The following is a 10,757-nucleotide window of genomic DNA, read 5'->3' as shown; positions in this document are numbered from 1 at the left end:
ATAGTGAAAATAACTACCGCAGAGCAGAATAAAGAAAAAAGAATGAAAAGAACTGAGGACAGTCTCAGAGACCTCTGGGACAACATTAAATGCACCAACATTCGAATTATTGGGGTTCCAGAAGAAGAAGAGAAAAAGAAAGGGACTGAGAAAATATTTGAAGAGATTATAGTTGAAAACTTCCCTAATATGGGAAAGGAAGTAGTTAATCAAGTCCAGAAAGCACAGAGAGTCGCATACAGGATAAATCCACGGAGAAACACGCCAAGACACATATTAATCAAACTGTCAAAAATTAAATACAAAGAAAACATATTAAAAGCAGCAAGGGAAAAACAACAAATACCACACAAGGGAATCCCCATAAGGTTAACAGCTGATCTTTCAGCAGAAACTCTGCAAGCTAGAAGGGACTGGCAGGACATATTTAAAGTGATGAAGGAGAAAAACCTGCAACCAAGATTACTCTACCCAGCAAGGATCATATTCAGATTTGATGGAGAAATTAAAAGCTTTACAGACAAGCAAAAGCTGAGAGAGTTCAGCACCACCAAACCAGCTTTACGACAACTGCTAAAGGAACTTCTCTAGGCAAGAAACACAAGAGAAGGAAAAGACCTACAATAACGAACCCAAAACAATTAAGAAAATGGGAATAGGAACATACATATCGATAATTACCTTAAACGTAAATGGACTAAATGCTCCCACCAAAAGGCACAGATTGGCTGAATGGATACAAAAACAAGACCCATATATTTGCTGTCTACAAGAGACCCACTTCAGACCTAGAGACACATACAGACTGAAAGTAAGGGGATGGAGAAAGATATTCCATGCAAATGGAAACCAAAAGAAAGCTGGAGTAGCAATTCTCATATCAGACAAAATAGACTTTAAAATAAAGACTATTAGAAGGGACAGAGAAGGACAGTACATAATGATCAAAGGATCAATCCACGAAGAAGATATAACAATTGTAAATATTTATGCACCCAACATAGGAGCACCTCAATACATAAGGCAAATACTAACAGCCATAAAAGGGGAAATCGACAGTAACACATTCATAGTAGGGGACTTTAACACCCCACTTTCACCAATGGACAGATCATCCAAAATGAAAATAAATAAGGAAACACAAGCTTTAAATGATACATTAAACAAGATGGACTTAATTGACATTTATAGGACATTCCATCCAAAAACAACAGAATACACATTTTTCTCAAGTGCTCATGGAACATTCTCCAGGATAGATCATATCTTGGGTCACAAATCAAGCCTTGGTAAATTTAAGAAAATTGAAATCTTATCAAGTATCTTTTCCGACCACAACGCTATGAGACTAGATATCAATTACAGGAAAAGAGCTGTAAAAAATACAAACACATGGAGGCTAAACAATACACTACTTAATAACGAAGTGATCACTGAAGAAAACAAAGAGGAAATCAAAAAATACCTAGAAACAAATGACAATGGAGACATGACGACCCAAAATCTATGGGATGCAGCAAAAGCAGTTCTAAGAGGGAAGTTTATAGCAATACAATCCTACCTTAAGAAACAGGAAACATCTCGAATAAACAACCTAACCTTGCACCTAAAGCAATTAGAGAAAGAAGAACCAAAAAAAAAAACCAAAGTTAGCAGAAGGAAAGAAATCATAAAGATCAGATCAGAAATAAATGAAAAAGAAATGAAGGAAACAATAGCAAAGATCAATAAAACTAAAAGGTGGTTCTTTGAGAAGATAAACAAAATTGATAAACTATTAGCCAGACTCATCAAGAAAAAAAGGGAGAAGACTCAAATCAATAGAATTAGAAATGAAAAAGGAGAAGTAACAACTGACATTGCAGAAATACAAAGGATCATGAGAGATGACTACAAGCAACTCTATGCCAATAAAATGGACAACCTGGAAGAAATGGACAAATTCTTAGAAATGCACAACTGCCAAGACTGAATCAGGAAGAAATAGAAAATATGAACAGACCAATCACAAGCACTGAAATTGAAACTGTGATTAAAAATCTTCTAACAAACAAAAGCCCAGGACCAGATGGCTTCACAGGCGAATTCTATCAAACGTTTAGAGAAGAGCTAACACCTATCCTTCTCAAACACTTCCAAAATATAGCAGAGGGAGGAACACTCCCAAACTCATTCTACGAGGCCACCACCATCACCCTGATTCCAAAACCAGACAAGGATGTCACAAAGAAAGAAAACTACAGGCCAATATCACTGATGAACATAGATGCAAAAATCCTCAACAAAATACTCGCAAACAGAATCCAACAGCACATTAAACGGATCATACACCATGATCAAGTGGGGTTTATTCCAGGAATGCAAGGATTTTTCAATATACACAAGTCAATCAACGTGATACACCATATTAACAAATTGAAGGAGAAAAACCATATGATCATCTCAATAGATGCAGAGAAAGCTTTCAACAAAATTCAACACCGATTTATGATAAAAACCCTGCAGAAAGTAGGCATAGAGGGAACTTTCCTCAACATAATAAAGGCCATATATGACAAACCCACAGCCAACATCATCCTCAGTGGTGAAAAACTGAAACCATTTCCACTAAGATCAGGAACAAGACAAGGTTGCCCACTCTCAACACTCTTATTCAACATAGCTTTGGAAGTTTTAGCCACAGCAATCAGAGAAGAAAAGGAAATAAAAGGAATCCAAATCGGAAAAGAAGTAAAGCTGTCATTGCTTGCAGATGACATGATACTATACATAGAGAATCCTAAAGATGCCACCAGAAAACTACTAGAGCTAATCAATGAATTTGGTAAAGTAGCAGGATACAAAATTAATGCACACAAATCTCTGGCATTCCTATACACTAATGATGAAAAATCTGAAAGTGAAATCAACAAAACACTCCTATTTACCATTGCAACAAAGAGAATAAAATATCTAGGAATAAACCTACCTAAGGAGACAAAAGACCTGTATGCAGAAAATTATAAGATTCTGATGAAAGAAATTAAAGATGATACAAATAGATGGAGAGATGTACCATGTTCTTGGATTGGAAGAATCAACATTGTGAAAATGACTCTACTACCCAAAGCAATCTACAGATTCAATGCAATCCCTATCAAACTACCACTGGCATTTTTCACAGAACTAGAACAAAAAATTTCACAATTTGTATGGAAACACAAAAGACCCCGAATAGCCAAAGCAATCTTGAGCATGAAAAACGGAGCTGGAGGAACCAGGCTCCCTGACTTCAGACTATACTACAAAGCTACAGTAATCAAGACAGTATGGTACTGGAACAAAAACAGAAAGATAGATCAATGGAACAGGATAGAAAGCCCAGAGATAAACCCACGCACATATGGTCACCTTATCTTTGATAAAGGAGGCAGGAATGTACAGTGGAGAAAGGACAGCCTCTTCAATAAGTGGTGCTGGGAAAACTGGACAGGTACATGTAAAAGTATAAGCTTAGATCACTCCCTAACACCATACACAAAAATAAGCTCAAAATGGATTAAAGACCTATATGTAAGGCCAGAAACTATCAAACTCTTAGAGGAAAACATAGGCAGAACACTCTATGATATAAATCACAGCAAGATCCTTTTTGACCCACCTCCTAGAGAAATGGAAATAAAAACAAAAATAAACAAATGGGACCTAATGAAACTTCAAAGCTTTTGCACAGCAAAGGAAACCATAAACAAGACCAAAAGACAACCCTCAGAATGGGAGAAAATATTTGCAAATGAAGCAGCTGACAAAGGATTAATCTCCAAAATTTATAAGCAGCTCATGCAGCTCAATAACAAAAAAACAAACAACCCAATCCAAAAATGGGCAGAAGACCTAAATAGACATTTCTCCAAAGAAGATATGCAGACTGCCAACAAACACATGAAAGAATGCTCAACATCATTAATCATTAGAGAAATGCAAATCAAAACTACAATGAGATATCATCTCACACCAGTCAGAATGGCCATCATCAAAAAATCTACAAACAATAAATGCTGGAGAGGGTGTGGAGAAAAGGGAACCCTCTTGCATTGTTGGTGGGAATGTAAATTGATACAGCCACTGTGGAGAACAGTATGGAGGTTCCTTAAAAAACTACAAATAGAACTACCATATGACCCAGCAATTCCACTACTGGGCATATACCCTGAGAAAACCATAATTCAAAAAGACTCATGTACCAAAATGTTCATTGCAGCTCTACTTACAATAGGTGGGAGATGGAAAGAACCTAAGTGTCCATCATCGGATGACTGGATAAAGAAGATGTGGCACATATATACAATGGAATATTACTCAGCCATAAAAAGAAACGACATTGAGGTATTTGTAATGAGGTGGATAGACCTAGAGTCTGTCAGAGTGAAGTAAGTCAGAAAGAGAAAGACAAATACCATATGCTAACACATATATATGCAATTTAAGAAAAAAAATAATGTCATGAAGAACCTAGGGGTAAGACAGGAATAAAGACACCGACCTACTAGAGAATGGACTTGAGGATATGGGGAAGAGGAAGGGTGAGCTGTGACAAAGCGAGAGAGAGGCATGGACATATATACACTACCAAACGTAAGGTAGATAGCTAGTGGGAAACAGCCGCATAGCACAGGGAGATCAGCTCTGTGCTTTGTGACCGCCTGGAGGGGTGGGATAGGGAGGGTGGGAGAGAGGGAGACGCAAGAGGGAAGAGATATGGGAACATATGTATATGTATAACTGATTCACTTTGTTATAAAGCAGAAACGAACACACCATTGTAAAGCAATTATACTCCAATAAAGATGTAAAAAAAATGCATAAAGATACACAAATAGACCAACAAAACAAAGAGAGTTGGGAAACAGACCCACACAGGTATAGTCCTCTAGTTAGGATAATGATAGCACTGCAGGACAGAGGAGAAAGGAATCTTTTCAACATGGTGCTAGATCAGGAATTTCCTAGCAGTCCTGTGATTAGGACTCCACACTCTCACTGTGGAGGGCCAGAGTTTGATCTCTGGTCGGGGAACTAAGATCCCGCATGTCCCACGCCATGGCCAAATAAATAAATAAATAAACAATAACTAAAAAATGGTGCTAGATCATCTGGGTATCCACATGGAAAAAAATTAACGGGGGCTTCCCTGGTGGCGCAGTTGTTGAGAATCCGCCTGCCAATGCATGGGACACAGATTCAATCCCTGGTCAGGGAAGATCCCACATGCCGCGGAGCAACTAAGCCTGTGCGCCACAACTACTGAGCCTGTGCTCTAGAGCCCGCGAGCCACAACTACTGAGCCTACACGCCACAACTACTGAAGCCTGCGTGCCTAGAGCCTGTGCTCTGCAACAAGAGAAGTCACTGCAATGAGAAGCCCCCGCACTGCAACAAAGTGTAGACCCCGCTCACCACAACTAGAGAAAGCCCGTGTGCAGCAACGGAGACCCCATGCAGCCAAAAATAAATAAATAAATAAAATTAAAACAAACAAACAAATTAACACTGACCCCTATCTCACACTCGTCACAATCCTAAATTCTCGAAGGAGTGTAGACATAATTTGGAAAAGCAAAACACTGAAACTTCCAGAGGATAACTTAGAATATTGTCATGCCCTTGAGGCCAGGGGATGACTTCTAAAGCAGGACACAAAAAGCACAAATCATAAAGGGAACAACTGATGAACTGGATTTCATTAAGAACTTCTGTTCATTAAGACACCGTTAAGAGAGTGAGGGCAAGCCACACAGTGGGAGAAGAAATATGCAGTACATACATTCAGCAAAGGACTCGTATTCAGAATATATAAAGAATTCCACAAATCAATAAGAAAAATGAAACACAATTTTAAAAGGGAGAGAGAGGAGCAAAAGATTTGTAAAAGGAACTTCTTTAAAGAGAATATACACATGGCTCCAAAAAAATATTTTAAAAGGACTTAGCGTCATCAGTCATCAGAGAAATGCAAATTAAAACTACAGTAGGGTACTACTGCGGTCCCGGTAAAGTTCTATTTCATAGGTGGTGGTTTCATAAGAAAAACTTCACTGAGTTGTATATAAGGATTTGTGCACGCCTCTCTGTATATTATACTTCAATAAAAATTTTTCCTTAAAAAAAGTGAGATTTGAGAAATATATCAACCAAATGCAACGCGTGGATCCTGTTTGGACCTTGCTTCACACGAGCCAACCATTAAAAAAGAATATGTGAGACAGCTGGGGGAATTTGAAGACTAACTGCATATTTGATGATAATTAAGGGATTACTAAGTTTTTTAGGTATGATGATGGCATTGTGGCAATGTTTTCAAAAAGAGTTCTTATCTTTTAGCGCTACATAGTGAAGTATAAATACATATATTATAAATAAAATAATAGCTTGGATTTACTTCAAAATAATCAGAAGAGGGAGGATGGATGAAATGGGAATCTCTGTACTATTCTAGCTTTGTGTATGTTTAAAATCTTGCATAATAAAACCTTTTTTTTTTTTAAAGCTATGGCATAGCCAAGGTTTTATGCTTTGGGGCTATTTATGACTCCTCTCTTCTACTCCTCTGCAACCTAACCAAGTAATATTATGTAGTGACGATGGAAACCAGAAACATTGAAGCCTTAGGCTACAGGGACCTCAGAAGTCATCTAGGCCATTTCCTCGTTACCAAGCAGAGTGTCTGAAACAGGAGAACCCACACCACATCTGCTGCAGAGACTAGCATAGGAGGCATAGTGTGACTACTCTCAGAGAAGCAGTTAAAAAAGAAACTTTCCAGAGACCTGGATGTGGCAGAGCAATCATTTACCCACATTCTTCGGGGCACATGCCAATGTGAGGTCTCTAAGCAGCCTGGCTGCCCTCCCTACAAAAGTAAACTCTCAACAGGAGCTCTGGTAGCCTCCCTGAGCTGGCCCTTCCTGTCCTACCGCTGGATGCTATGCATATGCTGTCTGACCTCATCTCAGTTAGATATCTATCTTCCTTTGCCAGCTGACCTGGCTGGAGCTGTTAAAGGAGTAAAGCAATGAAGTATGAATTCCTGTATAAATCAAGGCTGGTTCTTCCTTATTCCACGATCCTAGACGAGTACAGGCTTACACAGTTTAGAAACCCTCACTAGATAGATACAAGTAGTTGCAAAAACAAGCTGGATGAGGCCTCCTGACTTAATGTGTCTCCCAAGAAGCCCTCTAGGTTTGGAGCTTTCCCGCTTTGAAAGGAAATTAAACGCATTGATTCCTTCTGGCCCTCATTCACTATTTTAAGATGAAGTCGTTTAAATGGAAAAAAAAATCTCCAGGTTACACCTAGTTTTAGTGTGCTATCCCTTCTTTGCAAAACGCTGCATTTCAACAAGGACTTATTGGAGAAATGAACTCTATCTTTGATAAGGAGCTTTCAGGCACTCTCAGTGGTAGCTTCTGGAGGGAGGAAAACCTTTTACTGGCCCTCACATACTCACTTATCTACCACTAATTAGGCCAATGAGATGATGAGGGCTTCAAAGGTGAGGGACCATGTTTTCATGTACACAAAAAGGGCAAAGTTGAAAAATCAATTTATAGGACTTGTTTATTTCTTCTTTTGGCCCCTTTAAACAAAGGGGACTTTTCAGACTGATACCAGTTCTGAAGCCTGTGCATCCAGCTCTCCCACACACCAGCTATGTGACCTCAAGTTTTCTGTACCTCAGTTTATCAACTGTAAAATGGGGGTAATAACAGTACATACCTTATAAGGTTGGTGAGAAGGCTAAAATAGTACAATGTATGTAAAGCACTTAAAACAAAGGCTGGTTAGTGTTAACTCTTTGTATTGTTTGATTATGACAGAAGCCCTGCCATGGACATGTGCCATCACAGGAAAGAAAGGATAAGAATGGGAAGAGTGGACACTAGGAAACAAAAGGAAATGAGCGGTGTTGTTGAAACTCTGTGGCTAAACCTTACAAACACACCTATTTCTAGCTATTTTTATAATATATGTCAGTAATTCAGGAATAGAGAAAAAGATACTCCGAGATAAAGGGTCAGAGGTATAGCAAGAAAGTGGACATCCTTGTATTTCAGATATGTATATAGAAAGGGTACTCTTATGTGAAGATACAAACGCCATTAGTATTAAAGGGACTGCAAGTCCTGTTGGTCTTGATTTAGCCAAGGACGGCTCCACCAGCCACAAAAAGAAGCTAAGAGCTACTGTTTTGCTCTTTTGTTGTCAACGACTGGCATTCACGAGTTCATTAAGCTTTTTTATCTTATTTATTTTTTGGCTGCGTTGGGTCGTTGTTGCTGCAAGCAGGCTTTCTCTAGTTGCAACGGGCTACTCTTCGCTGCGGTGCACGGGTTTCTCATTGCAGTGGCTTCTCTCCTTGCAGAGCACGGGCTCTAGGCGAGCAGGCTTCAGTAGGTCCGAGGCATGTGGGATCTTCCCGCTGCAGGAGTCGAACCCGTGTCCCCTGCCTTGGCAGGCAGATTCTTAACCACTGTGCCACCAGGGAAGTCCCTCTTTTTTTTTTTTTTTTTTTTAATTTAGGCTACTATGTCACATTTGCATATACATTTAGTATTATTTAGTAAAGAGCACAATTTTGAAATAAAATTAATTGAATAAATGCAGGGACACTTTCAACAGTTTTCTTTTCAACTTTATGAATAATCACCTACTACAGTCTTTAACATTTTTAATTTTTAAAAGTCTAGTCATTAGACCATTACCTCTATATGGGCTGTGTATACATAATCAGAACACATATTTTCTCATAATAATTAGCATTTGTTTGTTAACAATCATAATTGTGTTTTCCCATTGATTATTATTTACTATTATCATAGTGCCAGAGGGATGAACCACATATAGGAACCTGAGAAGAAGGAAGACTGCCCAAAGGGCCTGCTGTCCACTGTCCACGGACTCTAGGGGCTATTAATTATTTATCTACTTTTCAAAGTTAATAAATAGGAATGTCTTTTTGCCCTTTATTCCCCAGATGAATTTAACCAAATGAGAGATGGGTGTGTGTGTGTGCGCAGCATCTACAGTCTGAGAATATAAGAGGTGCAGGTAATGGGAAAGAAGGAGATGTTTAAAAAGTAAATAGGGCTTCCCTGGTGGCACAGTGGTTGAGGGTCCGCCTGCCGATGCAGGGGACACGGGTTCGTGCCCCGGTCCGGGAGGGTCCCACATGCCGTGGAGCTGCTGAGCCTGCGTGCCCGGAGCCTGTGCTCCGCAATGGGAGAGGTTACAACAGTGAGAGGCCCACGTACCGCAAAAAAAAAAAAAAAAAAAAAGCAAATATATTTAATGTCATCAACTATACACAACACTGCTTCCTCTGGCATTTTTTATTATGATTAATTTTCATGAATAGTTTGATTGGTTTTGAGTGTGCTTTTAAGAACATGAGTGCTTTAAAAACATGATACTTATTAATATCAAAAAAAGCAAAATCCAAATAACCCTTATTGACACTTAAAAAATACTTACATATGGGCTTCCCTGGTGGCGCGTGGTTGGGAGTCCGCCTGCCGATGCAGGGGACACGGGTTCATGCCCCGGTCCGGGAAGATCCCACATGCCGCGGAGCGGCTGGGCCCGTGAGCCATGGCTGCTGGGCCTGCGCATCCGGAGCCTGTGCTCCGCAGCGGGAGAGGCCACAGCGGTGAGAGGCCCGCGTACTGCAGAAAAAAAAAAAAAAAAAAACACCTTACATATAGTTAGAAAATGCAAACCCTGCAGAAAAGTATCAAATGGAAAAATAGGAACCTCCCTCCTCAACCACCCAAGTCCTTCCACCCAAAGGTAAACCACTGTCTTATGCTCCTCTATCCTACCAGAAAAAAATGTATGTGTATATATTCATTTATTTACCCAAATGAATTACATTATGCACACTTCCGTTATAGGCATCTTTTACTTTATGTATCTTGATACTACTTCCACAACAGCACATGGTGATGACCCCATTCTTTTTGCTCCTACAAACAGTGCTGCAGTGGATATCTCTGCACACACAGTGAACATCTTTGCACACCCATCTTAGTGTTACATGCGTTTTGTTACAGTGCAGCAAGAACAAGCTACTCCAAGCAGTCTAACCCAGCTGTGTGGTGGGAGAAGAACAATCTAGTTTTCTTGGAGAAAAGGACGGTATTCAGCTTAGAGGACAGTGAATACTTCCACCTGTTCACTTCTGAATATAAGGCTCCTGTCTCTGCACTTAGATCCACCCAGTGTGCCACCCCTTTTCCCCTCACAGGAGGACACTAGATTCTTGTGGCATGAGTGGAATGTTTGTAGAAGGGGGAAAATAAGCAAGCACTGGAGAGACATATATGGAACAGTGGGTAAAACTGCCAGGTAACTGTGCCCTTCACTCTACTACATAGGTATTGGAAACTCCCCGTCCATGGAAGACCAATATAAAGACAATATTCAGACTTGTCTGGCTAGAGGTACACAGGAACACAGTTGAGTGGCAGAGTTGGGGTTAATAAGTGACTAGAGTCCACAGCTCAGACATATGAGTAATTATAAAATCTTCTTATATCTTTGAACTTCATTGCCTCAAATCCTTTTTGAAATGATGGAGGATTTAAGTTATATTTTGAAACCTTTCAAGATAGTCTTTTCCCAACGATCTGTTATATTTGATATGTCATTTGACTCACAGATCAATTCTCTGAGGCAGGTAGGCCAGTGCCATTATCCCCACTTCATTCATGAAATGA

This window comes from Leucopleurus acutus (assembly GCF_964270905.1).
Source record: "Leucopleurus acutus genome assembly, chromosome: 2".
NCBI lineage: Eukaryota > Metazoa > Chordata > Mammalia > Artiodactyla > Delphinidae > Leucopleurus > Leucopleurus acutus.
This window is presented reverse-complemented; position numbering follows the sequence as displayed.